Source organism: Pongo abelii, chromosome 20 (genome assembly GCF_028885655.2).
Source record: "Pongo abelii isolate AG06213 chromosome 20, NHGRI_mPonAbe1-v2.0_pri, whole genome shotgun sequence".
Classification (NCBI taxonomy): domain Eukaryota; kingdom Metazoa; phylum Chordata; class Mammalia; order Primates; family Hominidae; genus Pongo; species Pongo abelii.
The window spans coordinates 22,832,615-22,847,790 of NC_072005.2; positions in this window are offsets into that span (position 1 = coordinate 22,832,615).

Consider the following 15,176-nt stretch of genomic DNA (forward strand, 5'->3'; position numbering starts at 1 on the left):
GCCACTTTCCGTAGACCAATTACTTTAAATACATTTCATCATATAAGCCTCTCCCTTGTGTTATATTATAGGCTCCCATTCCATCAAGGTTGAATATAATTCAGGGTTTGATAGTGTCTCCAGTTTATTAAAACAGGACTTAATTTTTACATAATAGTCTTCTCTGAAAACCAGACTGTTTTCAAATAGCTGTGTGTGGTCAGTGAACCAGGCCCAGGAGCTAAGAACCACACAGGATGGATTATTTTCCTTAGGGCTGTTATATCTGCCTTGAGCCATGGAGAATCCACAAACACTTGCCCAGCTGAGACTCTATCCACCTTGCATCAAGGCCTTGCACATAGTAGGTACTCAAGAAATATTTTTTCTTAATTAGCCCTGAGGTAATTTTACAAATGCTTCAATTGTCTTATGATTTTGTTCATTCTGTTTAAAATCTGTGCTTCTCAAACTTTAATTGCATACAGTATGCATCACCTAAAAATCTTGCTAAAAAGCAGATTCTATTTCAGTGTTGCAGGGTGTAGCCTGAGATTGTGCATTCCTTACAAGCTCCTAAGTGATGTCGGTACTCTTGGTCCATGATACACACGATGAGTAGCAAAGTTATAAATCTTATTTCAAAACACATTAGTGGCCAGACGCGGTGGCTCACACCTGTAATCCCAGCACTTTGGGAGGCTGAGGCAGGCAGATCACGAGGTCAGGAGATCGAGACCACGGTGAAACCCCGTCTTTACTAAAAATATAAAAAATTAGCTGGGCGCGGTGGCGGGCGCCTGTAGTCCCAACTACTCAGGAGGCTGAAGCAGGAGAATGGCGTGAACCTGGGAGGCGGGGCTTGCAGTGAGCTGAGATCGCGCCACTGCACTCCAGCCTGGGTGACAGAGCAAGACTCCATCTCAAAAAAAAAAAAAACAAAAAAACCACATTAGTGTTTATATCGTTGTCCTCCTGGAGCACCCTGTACCTTCCCTAACTTAACCATACTATTTATAATCTCGTATTTATTTTTTGATATGCCTTTCTAAACTATAATCTCTCTGGTGACAGGCACTAAATATACCTGGTTTCCTGTTGTATTCTCAGTGCCTAACAGATAATTCACACTCAATAAATACTTATTGAATGTCAATTGACCAAAGGAATGAATATATACCAAAGACACACTTTTATACTCACCCTTGATCGTATGCAAACACTCCCCTGCTACCTGTTCATAAAAATGTCACCATAGCTTTGGGAATTTTTCAAGGTCAGAGTAAAATTTATCATTATGATGATGGCTAACATTCATTGAGCACATTATGCATTCGCTCGTTGAGTCCGCACTACAGCCATATAAGGTAAAATTATTATAATTCCCATTTTATTTATTTAGTATGGTTTTTGACATTTTTTAAGCTGACAAATAATAATTGTACATATTCATGGGGTACATAGTAATTTTTAATACATACAATGTATAGAGATCAGATTGGGGAAATTAGGATATCCAACATCTCCAACAGCCATCATTTCTCTGTGTTGGGAGCATTTAATATCCTCCTTCTAGCTATTTGACACACATATTATTGTTAACTGTGGTCACCCTACTGTGGTATAGAACCCTAGTACTGATTTCCCCTATCTAGCTATAATTTTGTATCCTTTAACACCGGGATCCCCAACCTCCTGGCCATGACCAAGTCCCCCTCCATGGCCTGTTAGGAACCGGCCACACAGCAGGAGGTGAGCAGGGGGCGGGCGAGTGAGTGACGCTTCATCTATGTTCACAGCCGCTCCCCATTGCCCACATTCCCACCTGAGCTCTACCTCCTGTCAGATCAGCTGCAGCTTTAGATTCTCGTAGGAGTGTGATCCCTATTGTGAACTGCACATAGGAGGAGTCTAGGTTATGTGCTGTTTATGAGAATCTCACTAACACCTGATGAGTCGAAGTGAAACAGTTTCATCCCAAAACCATCCCCATCCCCATCCAAGGAAAAATTGTCTTCCACAAAACCAGTCCCTGGTGCCAAAAAGGTTGAGGATTGCTGCTTTAACAAATCTCTCCCTCTCACTTCCTTCCCCATAATTCCCATTTTAAAGGTGGAAATAGAGGCACAGAAATGCCAAGTATCTTATCCAAGTTGACATAGCTAGTAAATGCCACTGCTAGGAGTCAGGTTCCACAGTCCATTCAGCTAACGTCTACACCATGAAGATGAAAAAACTGAGTCACTCTGTGACTTAGTCAAATTCTTTAACTTTAATGCACTTTAAATCTGCAGAACAGAGATTAGATCCCATTCTAAACAGTACCCTGCCGAATTCCATATCTAGTCATCACTCAGGCATTCTCAGATTCAGTTCTCTTCTTGAGGAACCCCACAGGTTTATGTCACGAAGTAACGTGTAATGTTGCTGGGATACAAATGTGATTGACAAACTCTGTGCAAGGCTGGTCCACCAGAATAGGATGCTGGCTGGTACAGGAAGGGCAACCAGTGAGGAACCCAGCCTCTCCATGAGCATGTAGCTTTATGTTCCTCTCCTCTTGGTGCACATTGAAATTCCAGAAAAATGATGTGCCACAGTAGTATTCTCAAATTTGGAATTTGTAAAGGTTGTCAGATGTACCCCAGACAAATGTCAAGAACCCATTCTATGTTCCTGTTCCTGCGTGACATTCTCTGCTATGGTCACTCACCTGAATTATAAACTTTTCCACAACTAAGGAAAAGCAGATATTATATGCATTTAAACATATCGTCTCTATTTACAGAGTGATAATACATAGCAATTGTTATGAAGGGAACAAAATAATACAACTACATAAGAGACAAGTCGCTATGGTAACCATTTCTCGGCTTAAATTTAGAGAGGCAATGCCTTCCACTACTGAAAGATTCTCTCAGCTTTTAACAGCAAGTATTATGTATTATTTTATATATTGGGCCTGGTTTTTGTCTTATACTAGATAAGTTTCCATGTTACCTTACTAAATAGGAAATGCTATATCATTTCATAAAATGAGTCATATTGGATATTTAATCATTAAATGGTAATCTCATTGGGTGGTGCATCCTCAATGACAATTAAAAACTATGACCAAATTTATCACCCAGAATGTTAACAGATGGTCATACATAGCTTGAAACAACTGTGTGGTTCTATCGTCAATACTTTCAATTGTCTGTAAATGTTATTTATTTCCAGAAAACTATTTCCTAAATTAATAGAGAAAAGTTAACACATAAAACTCTGTATTTCACACCCAGATAATTTTTTAACCCACAGTATTTTCTTACATATCACTGGCAGATCCGCTTCCTGCTTTCCCATTCAGTGATGGATGTATTATAATAAAAAAGGCTTTCCTAATCAGTGGCAAATACTTTCCAGATTTCCTGCAAACAGGAAAGGTAGTAAATTTTGTTATACTTTAACAATACTTCCCCCAACCACTTTTAGCCACTGACCCAGAGAACTACAATTTCAGAACCATAATAACAGCAGTAATAATAATATCACCCATTAAGCTCTTGCTTAGTATCAGGTCTGGTTGTAAGCATTTCACATGGGACACCAAATATACAAACTTAGCACAACCAAGGGAATCCAGAGACAGTATGCATTTAAAGATCTCATATTTGTTTATAAAAAAGACATAAGACCGTGTGTGGTGGCTCATGCCTGTAATCCCAGCACTTTGGGAGGCCAAGGCGGGGGGATCACGAGGTCAAGAGATCGAAACCACCCTGGCCAACATGGTGAAACCCCGTCTCTACTAAAAATACAAAAATTAGCTGGGCATGGTGGCGCTCACCTGTAGTCCCAGCTACTCGGGAGGCTGAGGCAGGAGAATCGCTTGAACCCAGGAGGCAGAGGTTGCAGTGAGCTGAGAGTGTGCCACTGCACTCCAGCCTGGTGACCCAGCAAGACTCTGTCTAAAAAAAAAAAAAAGTAAAAATAATAATAATAATATTTAGCATTGGCTATAAGGGTTTCTCTTTTAATCCTTACAACAACCCTATGAGCTTGCTTGCTAATGGATACTTCGGATACTGTACAAATCAGCTTCCATGTCCTATAAGTCCTCCCTGATTTCTACAGATTAAGAAACCCAGTCATTTTCTCTCAGGTGTCATAGTTTATGAAATGAAATAAACAATGCACTGAATGTAAATGTATTAATAAGATTCAAGAATAAATGGCCGCTACCAAATAAAGACAGAAAATTGGCAAGTGAAACATGTCATAAACATTCAATGCTCCAAATCACAAATGCACAAGATACCAACATTTCCTGTAATAGTACATTAAAGCATAATTTCTGCTTTTTGTCTTTGCAGTATTCCTGGTGTTGTGCATTTATACTTTATGTAAGCGATGACATTATGAATACTCTATTTATACCTGAGGAAGCCTAGAACTTAAATATTTCATACACAGCAGAGGAACATACTGCTGCCAGTTGTTACTGAGATCTCATTTTCTTTTTGTAAAAAGGTAGATGAATAAATCATAGTAATAAAAAAGTGGCCAGGCGCAGTGGCTCACACCTGTAATCCCAGCACTTTGGGAGGCCGAGGCGGGCAGATCACGAGGTCAGGAGTTTGAGACCAGCCTGGCCAACATGGTGAAACCTCATCTCTACTAACAATACAAAAATTAGCTGAGTGTGGTGGCATGTGCCTGTAATCCCAGCTACTTGGGAGGCTGAGGAAGGAGAATTGCTTGAACCTGGGAGGCGGAGGTTGCAGTGAGCCAAGATCTCACCATTGCACTCCAGCCTGGGTGACAGAGCAAGACTCTGTCTCCAAAAAAAAAAAAAAGCAACTTAAGTTACAGGCTTCGCTTATGATTTGGATAGTTTGTTGTATAATGCATTGGTGTGTGAAAGGAAGTCAAATTATTTAACTGACTAGATTTTCTATTCCTCATGACTATTTCCAGTAAGCACTCCCACGAACTGTTTATGCAGTATTAGTGAGAGGATATAATGAAAGAGCAATAAAACAAACTTATCACTGCACTTACTAAACACCTGAAGTGCCCCAATGTGAGGAACTTGCAGTGATAAATGATTCACTGTATCCACAGCATTTTCAAAATAGCTGATAGACTGTGTCACCTCACACTTAGACTGTTATGGCACTTAGTTTTTCCTAATTCTTCTCCAGCCTTCAGTTTAAAAAAAGTAGTCAGTTCTGTTAACCCTGTGAAGAGGCAGACTGGGGATAGAATGGATTTTCTAGGCTTTTAAGTAGATAAAAATGGACACTCTTAATTATTCCAGGTGTATGTTTTACCTCAATCATTCCTCATACCCTATAAGCCCTGATAGTAAGGCCCATTCAGCCAAAAAGATATTATTTGAAGTCTTTTGTACATAGGTAAATTGTTTTCTGCAGTCAAATCCCAAAGAGCTTTGCAAGATTTCAGCTAGTCAGGTGAGCCAAGAGTAACTACTACTTTCTATAAGTTCCAATAATCTTTCTGGCCCTATGGGAGCATTTAGTTTATGAGTTAGGCCTAAATACTCTAAGGAAATGGAAATGAGTAATTTTTTTATTTCACTAGTATTGGTTCAGATCACTCATTATGTTAATTCTAATAATTCTCCCTGGAGGCAGGGAAGAGGCAGCCTCATTAGTAATGCTGCCCAGACAAGGGCAAGAGGCTCTGCTGCCTGCGGGGGCACTGACTGCCAGGCAGCTGGCATCTGACAGCTGACCAGAGAACCACTGACATCGCTGTTTAATTGGCTTAAATGGGCTCGTTTGTTTTCCATTTTTCTGTTTATTGAAGTAGAAGTGGAAATCGGCCTTCAAAGACCAGCCTCTCAGCATCTCCTTCCTTGGCTAACCTGACCTTCAGGCAGTGCAGCTACCTGAACTGAGTTAAAAATGGACTGTCGAGCTGGCTTTAATTTCTCTTGCTCTGCCTGCAAGTGTCCTCCCACTGATCTGCTTCTCACGCCTTTCATACCCCTCTGTTGTTTCTTTATAAGAGTTTTATGCCAGGACAGCTGAAACTGCCTTTCAAGACTGTAAACTGCAGATCCTTCTACAGGTGATCCTAGAGGACCTGGGAGCCAGCACCAGAATCTCTACGCTAGGCACAACCTCCCCTCCAGGCATCCCTAACCCACCCCAAGCTCACTGGGAATTCCCACTCTGAACACACCGTGTCCTATTGGCAAACGGCAGCGGGAAAACCGTGGTTTAGTCACTTTGGAAGAAAAAATAAGATTTGGCTTTTTGCTCATGGGTTGTGCGGGCACGTTGCCTCTTTCCAGAACTCCTCTGCCCTTCCGAGTGTTCCTGCGCAGGACCACGCGGGAGTCCTTACAGGGATTCTCTCCAGCAGAATACAACGCTCTTTATCTTCCTTCTCTGAAACCTCTTCAAAACATCCCAAATCCAAGATCCTCCCCACAGGGGTCGCCAGAAACTTCCGCCTCCTGGAATGGCAATAGCTCCCAATGATGCACGGATGGAAGAAGTACTATAGTCCCACTCACGGTTTTGCTTCGCATCTTGGCCAACTCCCGCTCAATTCAAGCTCCCCACACTCTGGGGCAGGGTCTAATGAGAGGAGCGCCAGACTCGCCCTTCCTGCGGAGAAAACGCTTTAGTCACACACGGAAGGGCAGGAAGGATGCGGGGAGCAAGGGAGTGCAAGGGGTGAATAAACGCTGGGGGGCCTTCGATGCGGGGAGGAAAGCTAGACCTGACCTGGCGTACAGGAGAGGAGGACCCAGAAACCCTGGGAGGCTGAGTAGAGTTGACCAGGTTAGAGGCTGGAATAAGTGCATCAATGATGCCCAGTGAACGCTGCAACGGATTGAAGCCACGTGTTCAGGATGACACAGCAGAGCAGAGCCTCGGGTTATGGAAACACACACACATCGCTGGAAGCTTCCCGCTGCCTGCCGGGGGCAGCCTGGGTGTGCAAGCGCGCGCTCGGGGAGGGTCGGGTGGCACTGCAGCATCAGGGTCAGGCTTGGGCCAGTCGGGCCCCGGAGTTGCGGTCACAGTGATCCAGGCCTACCCTGGAAACAGCAGGTGTCTGCCCTACCGCAGGCTCATCCTCAACACCCAGGACAGCCTCGGGACCGCTGGAAGTGTCGGGGTCGAAAGGGTCCCGACTCCAGAGAGGAGGGGAGGGGAGGGCGGCGCAGGGCGGGGAGAGGGAGCTGGACCTGGGAAGTGCTCGCTGCCCCCAGGGAGACCTGCTGCAACATAGAGCCTGCGCTGGTGGGCGGAGTGAGCAGGGGCCGCTGGCTGCGCGGTCTGCAGGTCCCCGAGCCCCAGGAGAGGGGATCCTGAGGGACCTGCCCGTGTGTCCTGGCAGCGGGCGCTCGGCCCCGCGGTCTCCCGGCAGGTGAGCGAAGCTGCGGCCTCGGCGGGGGCAGCGCGGCCGGGGCAGCTCCGCGGGGCCAGTGGCTTCCCAGTTTGCGACCTGTGGAGGGTGTTTCAGGTTGTGGCTGCAGCTGGAGGCCCCGCTCCCAGGGTTTGTCAACTTGCGCTGCAGAGGCCGATGCCTCCCCTTTGGAAAAGGAGCTCCTCCGCTCGTTCGCTCCCGACGCTGGCATTTTAGGAGCCTCTGCACGACCCTGCTTTACAAATCCGTCCCTTCTGGCCTCCTTTTTCCAGCGCCCAGGAAAGGCCGTTTCGCCCTGCGAGGGACACAGAGCCGTTGACAGTGGTTGCAACGGACAGTTGGCGCAGTAAGGACCCAGCCAGCGTTTCAGATTTGCTGGGCCATGGCTGTCACCCAGGGAGCTGCTAAGGGATGAATGTTCCCACTGTCCGCCCTCTCCCCACAAAGGTCTGTGCCCTCGGTCTATGGGGTTGGCGGGCCTGCGACCTCCTCTCTTCCTCCATGTACGAGGTGCCACAAAATCCGTTTGAGGACACCCCTTTCCAAATTTCCTAACATCTTCTGTCCATGTTAGAAACGAAAGCAGCCAAAGTACAATACCCGAGGGCTATCTCTCTAGTCTGGTGCCAATAGGCTCTGTGGGATGAAGTTCCTTATCTTACGTGATTGTGAGGAGCACAGTTCTGTGTATTTTAGCAAAAGTATTTGTCCCTGGAATCAACATCACCCCTTCCCCCGAATTCCCACGCACCAACGTGCGTCTGTTCCTCAGTCTCCCCTGACCCCAGGGAGCTGCTCATCTGATTTTTACCACTCCAAGTTCGTGTCGCCTTTTGGTAACTGCAATCATACAGTACGTAGTCTTTTGTATCTGATTTCTTTCTCGAAATGCAGCGGGATAATTTAGGAATCAGAGAGACCAAGGGGTTGAGGAGGATTTATTATTATTATTATTATTATCATTATTTAGGTGTACCGGCCCAGTCAGATTAATATCTAAAAAGACTGAGTGCCAAACAAAGAGTCAAGTTACCTTTTAAGCATTTCCTGGGGTGGGGGGGAGATCTGTGCAGGGGGAAGCATATTACAGAAGCCAGAAACAAAGACAGTTCTCCAACTGAGACATGCATTACATTACTTCTTACTTTTCAAGGAAAAACATGTTTTACGACTTGAGTTTATCTGCTTAGTGACCTTGCAGCCGCACAGCTAGAGAAACAGGGTCTTCACAATGCCTGGGAAAGGGAGAGATAAGGCTCACCAGCCACAGACAGAAAAACAGGCAGTTAATTTTTAAAGGACTCCACCTCTTTTTCTTCCTCAGGGGGAACTGGGTTTTCTTATATACAACTGAGTTTTTGCTTACACATTCTTTAATTTCTTTTAATTCCTGTTTCAGCAGCCTAATGTTTTTGAGCTCCTTTTATGTTATTGCTTAAATCAGTGTGTTCATGTTTATTACTGAGTAGGATTTCAGTCGTGGATACACACATTATTCATTTTTAGTGTGAGAAGGAAACTACTGAACAGCAGCGGTGCTGGACTTGCTGTCACTGGCTATTTTATTTTATTTTATTTTGAGATGGAGTCTCACTTTGTCACCAGGCTGGAGTGCAGTGGTGCAATCTCGGCTCACTGCAACCTCCACCTCCTGGGTTCTAGCGATTCTCCTGCCTCCGCCTCCTGAGTAGCTGGGATTACGGGTGCCACTACTGCGCCTGGCTAATTTTTGTATTTTTAGTAGAGATGCGGTTTCACCATCTTGGCCAGGCTGGTCTTGAACTGCTGACCTCATGATCCGCCCGCCTCAACCTCCCAAAAGTGCTAGGATTACAGGTGTGAGCCACTGCGCCCGGCTGTCACTGGCTATTTTAAACAGCAGTTTCTAAGTGAACACACTGCTCTGCCACTAAAGACTATAAGAGCATAGGTAAATTGCCCAAGCATTTCGTGTTTTCCTCCTCTCCAGGTGATGTGGTTGATCACCTGATTTATAGGCCAGAACTCTAAAAGTCCCTATCTTCAATACACATTGAACATGGAGTCCTTATTCTTTGGAATGCATTTCTTTCATTTAGTTGTAACATGTTTAAAAATGACCTAAGTGCCGAGGCGGGTGGAACACTTGAAGTTGGCAGTTCGAGACCACCCTGCCCAACGTGGTGAAACCCCATCTCTACTAAAAATACAAAAATTAGCCAGGCGTGGTGGCGGGGGCCTGTAATCCCAGCTACTCGGGAGGCTGAGGCAGAAGAATCGCTTGAACCTGGGAGGCGGAGGTTGCAGTGAGCCGAGATTGTGCCACTGCACTCCCGCCTGGGTGACAAGAGCAAGATTCTGTCTTCAAAAAAAAAAAAAAAAAAAAAGACCTAAGCGAATACATGAAGTGGAGACGAAAGCGCAATAGGTGATGAGGTGGAACAGGCTTAGGAAGCCGCAGGGCGTGTGACTGTGTGTGGGGTGGCATCCTGCCAAGTGGTAGGGTTAATTGAGGGGCAGGTGACCAAATGCAGAGCTTTTCCTTTGGGTCAATCTAATTTTATTTCTGTAGGATTCTTTTGTTTTGCTTGGCTAAGAAAATCATCTCAGCCAGTTCTAAATATCCTAATGAACCTCAACGATCTTCTGTGCACAATTTTCAATCGAAGTTGAAGTTAAAATTGAGATCTACAGGTCACTCCAGTAAGGACTTTTTAAAAAAAGACAAAAATTTGATGGATCTTTAATATAACTCTTCAAGCTCATGGACTCATTTAAGAACAATAGCAAACATTTTTTATTTTACAATACATGTATTCCTACAGTTAAAAAGTAACAGCCTCTTAGTCCAAAAAAGAAGTTACAATGATTTTTATTCCAGAAGTAACGCATGTTTTCTGTAAAACAAAATTAGAAAACCCCCAGAAGCAAGTAGTCAAGAAAGAAAAAAAAATCACCGGTAATCTAGGATAATCACAAGTAGATTTTTGATGCACGGTCCTTATAATTGTGTGTGTGTTTTGTGTACACATATAAATTTAAAGAAAAATTGTTATATCCTACCCACTCTATTTATCTAAACCTTTATTTCGTACATGAACTCTAGTCATGAGATGCTAAATGATTCGCTGTATTACTTAACTAGTTAACAGCAAATTGAGGTTAGCTGACTGAAACAGTTTCTAGGAACAGGCAGGCGTGGTAGAGAAAAGTAACCAATGTTGATATCTTGGTGTGTTTTTTTCTATTTAAATTTTTTTTTTATTTTATCTAAAAAGAAAACTCCATTTCCTACAGATTTTGACTACTGGGATTATATTGTTTCTGCACTCAACCTCAACAAGGTAATATTTGAGGAATCAACGTACCTGAATTTGTTTAAAATGCTGGAGAACTCTCTGTCCAAATCAAAGCAAATCAAACTTGGTTGCTCAAAAATCCTTGTGCAAATAGTTTGAGAGGAGACCTCAGAAATGCCTTGCAGAGGAGAATTTATTTAAAAAAAATGCTAATTGACTCTAACAAAATAGAAAGTCATCAATTTTAATAACTCTCTAGTGTTAGTAGTCTAAGGTGTGAGCATGCCTCAGAATTAGAACCAGTTCATGCTATATTAAGAAATAAATATTTTCTAAATGATGATATGGTGTTATTAGGTTACAGTCAAATGAGAAAGACTCATATTGCTTCAATTATAATTATCATCAAGTCATTCACCACGAAAATATCTGGAATTGATTCATACAGATACTTACATTAGTTGCCAAACACTCACTCATTTAGATAGTCAGCTGCATTAAAGAAAAAATATATATTATAAAGATTACCTTAATTACTGGAAACACATGCCAGGGTATTTCTGCTTTCATGAAACAAATAGCCAATAAAAAGTTTCCGGATTTTGGAAGGCCCAACACATTATGATAGGTAGTCAATAGAGAAAATAAGCCCCTGGCGTTTCCTTCTGTATCATAATTATGTTGCATTTTAATTATTATTGTAATAAATCATTAAACAGGTGCTTTAGGTTTTGCTGTGATGGTAGAATTGATTTTCACATTGCTTTGCTGTCCCATGAACATGACCTCATCCCTCATCAGTGTAGCTCTAACCTTGAGATTAGAGCTACATTTCCATTTTTTTTTTTTTTTTTTGAGATGGAGTCTCACTCTGTTGCCAGGCTGGGGTGCAGTGGTGCCATCTTGGCTCACTGCAACCTCCACCTCGCGAGTCCAAGCGATTCTTCTGCCTCAGCCTCCTGAGTAGCTGGGATTACAGATGCGCACTACCACACCTGGCTAATTTTTGTATTTTTAGTAGAGACAGGGTTTCACCTTGTTGGTCAGGCTGGTCTCAAACTCATGACTTCGTGACCCGCCTGCCTCGGCCTCCCAAAGTGCTGGGATTATAGGCCTGAGCCACTGTGCCCAGCCCATTTCCTTTTAGTAACTAGAGTCTAAATCCCTCAGACACATTCTGGAATCCAATGCTCTATATGTATAATGGGTTACAAGCTCTATTAGGATGTAATAAGGTTTTAGCCACATTCCCCACAGCACTTCAGGGTACTGCTGCTTCATGAGATTTTTTCTCTGAAGCAACCTTTCCAAGTCAGCCACAAAAGCTCTTATTCTACATCATGCTGGCATCTGACCTTTGTAAACTTACAAGAAAAAATAGGAAAAAGGGAGATGCTAAGGGAGACACAGTTCTCTATTTCAAAATGCAGCTCTACCCACAAGCTACAGAGACATCATGACCTATAAAGTTCAGAGCTGTGTTGATTCTAACAGTTACCCACAGCTATTATGATTTCCTCCCATCACTAAAACTGTCATTGCTAAGATAATCGCTCCAGTTAGAGAAGGTAGAAGATTTAACAAGTAACTAATATGTAAAGGGCAGGGAAAAGAAGGGGAGAGGGTGGTATGATCCCTGGCCTTTCACACTGTTAATATGCCCGGTGATAAAATATCTCATTCACTTGGAAACTCTTGTTACTAGTCAGGCACTCCTTACAGTGTTTGTTCTCATATGTGTCCTCATATTTTTTTTCCTTTAAATTGGCTCTGAGAAATGGCTAATGTACAATCTAATCATGTGATAATAAGTGTTAATGACAGTATTATCAGATGATAACTGGGCTTCATTAACGTGTCTCATTATGATTCTCAGTCCCTTGTGGAAGATTGTGAAGAAAGGACCTTGGGTATTCCAGATTATATTTGACTGTAGCAGTTATGGAGCCCATATCCAGAGAGAAAGGAAGATATCAGAGACATCCTTAAGCTCTTTCTCTAACCTTTGCTTCCCCAAACCTAAACATCCATCAATCACTTCTTAAAATTCACCATATACCAGCCAGGTGCAGTGGCTCACGCCTGTAATCCCAGCACTTTGGGAGGCCAAGGTGGGCAGATCACGAGGTCAAGAGATCAAGACCATGCTGGTCAACATGGTGAAACCCCGTCTCTATTAAAAAATATATAAAAAAATTAGTCAGGCATGGTGGCATGCGCCTGTAGTCCCAGCTACTCAGGGGGCTGAGGCAGGAAAATTGCTTGAACCTGAGAGACAGAGCTTACAGTGAGCCGAGATTGTGCCACTGCACCCCAGCCTGGCAACAAAGTGAGACTCCGTCTCAAAAAAAAAAAAAAAAAAATTCACCATATACCTTCAGCATAATAAAAATAGTATAAGTCCTGATATGACAAATAATATGTAAGATCATTTTAATTATAATTGCTGATATATTCTGGTATAAGTATACAGGCGTTTATGTCCAAAACATTACAACCTTAATTATCCATAAGCAGGTTCAAATCGTTTAGAGAGGACACATTTATGTAAAGGTTTGAAAGTGTTAAACTTTGGTTCAGCTATACTATTCTTAATATTAAGAGTAGTATTGTCAATCTATCACCCAGATTCTATTTCAATTACTTTTAATTTTCATATATCTACCCCCTATTCTATGTAAATTTATAGAATGTTTTAATATTTGAGAGACAAATCTACTGTCACAGTTATTTAATCTTTTGCAATTTTTTCTTATTATTTTATTTTTTAAATTGACATATAATAATTGTACATATTTACGGGGTATGTAGTGATGCTTGGATACATACAATGAATAGTTAAGAGATTAATTAGCATATGCATCATGTCAAACATTTATAATTTCTTTGTGATGGGAACATTCAATATACTCCTTCTAGCAATTTGAAGCTATATATTATTGTCAACTATAGTCATCTCACAGTGCTATAGAACACTAGAACTTATTTCTCCTGTCTAGTTGTAATTTTGTATTTTTTAACAAATCTCTCTTTATCCGTCTCACCCACCTCTCCAGCCTCTAGTATCCTCTGTTCTACTTTTTCCTTCCATGAGATCTTCTATTTTTAGCATCCATATAAGGTGAGAACATGCATTATTTAACTTTCTTTTCTTAGCTTATTTTACTTAACATAATGTCCTCTAGATTCATCCTGGCTGCTTCTTATGGTTTGTATTTGAAATATGTATGTGTGCATATGTGTGTATGTGTGCACATATGTGTATGTGTATGCCTGTGTTTGTGTATTATGTAGCCAATATTAGGTAAACAACTAAATAATGGCAAATAAGACTAAATCTTATGGGGTATGTAGTGATGTTTGGATATATGCAATGAATAGCTATGTTACAAAATAAGCATAAGACATATCTGTCCCACACTTTTATATCTTTAGCATTTTGAGAAATAGTGTTGATGTCAGGCCCAATACTTTGTTCAATTGTAACTGAATCAGCAAAGATGTCATGATGCCATAACGGATCCACTCTAAATATGATGTTAAATGGAATATATCATTATATTTTAAAAGTAAGGACTAGTTTGAGATTTATATTTAAGTTTCTGAGTATCTGTGCTTGCATTCTTACATCTAATAAAGTATTTAACTGTCTTACACTTAACATTCTTAAGGCCTAGGGCAAGAATAATAATAAAAACCTATATAGTACATGTTTAAATATTTAAAAGTTATAAATCATGTTAACAAACTGTTAAGTAAGCTTTGTTCTCCCACTTTGACACATGTAGCTTCCTAATGAAATTCAAGTTTGGAGCTGGAATTCTTGGGCCCTCAAAGTCCAGTACCAGAATATAAGGGCATGGGGAGAGCTGGTCCCCCAACGTGGTCTCACACCATGACAGGCCTTGTGTGTACACATTTTGGGTACCTCTGTGGATATGTCCAAGCTCAGTCTACCACTGTACCTCTGGTAAATAGCTTTGCACTGGCCCACAGGGCCTCTAGTTGTGCGCTCTCTATACATGGCTCACCATGAAAGACAGAACTGGAGGAGAGAAACATGAACCCTGGAAACCACATCCAAGCCCTTTGAAGAGAGAATTCTAAGTCTTTATGTCCCACAGCATTATCTAAAAGGTGATAGGTGGGGGTGAGTAATTTATAAAGGAAAAAGGTATAATTGACTCACAGTTCAGCATGGCTGGGGAGTCCTCAGGAAACTTACAATCATAGCAGAAGGTGAAGGGGAAGCAAGGCACCTTCTTCACAGTGGCAGGACAGAGTCAGTGAGTGCAAGCAGGGGAAATGCCAGATGCCCATAAAACCATCAGATCTTGTGAGAACTCACTCACTATCACAAGAACAGCATGGGAGAAACCACCCCCATGATCCAATTACCTCCACCTGGTCCCGCCCTTGACATGCGGGATTATGGGAATTACAATTCGAGGTGAGATTTGTTTGGGGACACAGAGTCAAACCATATCAATGTCAAAGGATTTTCAGCTATGTTTTAAATTTGCC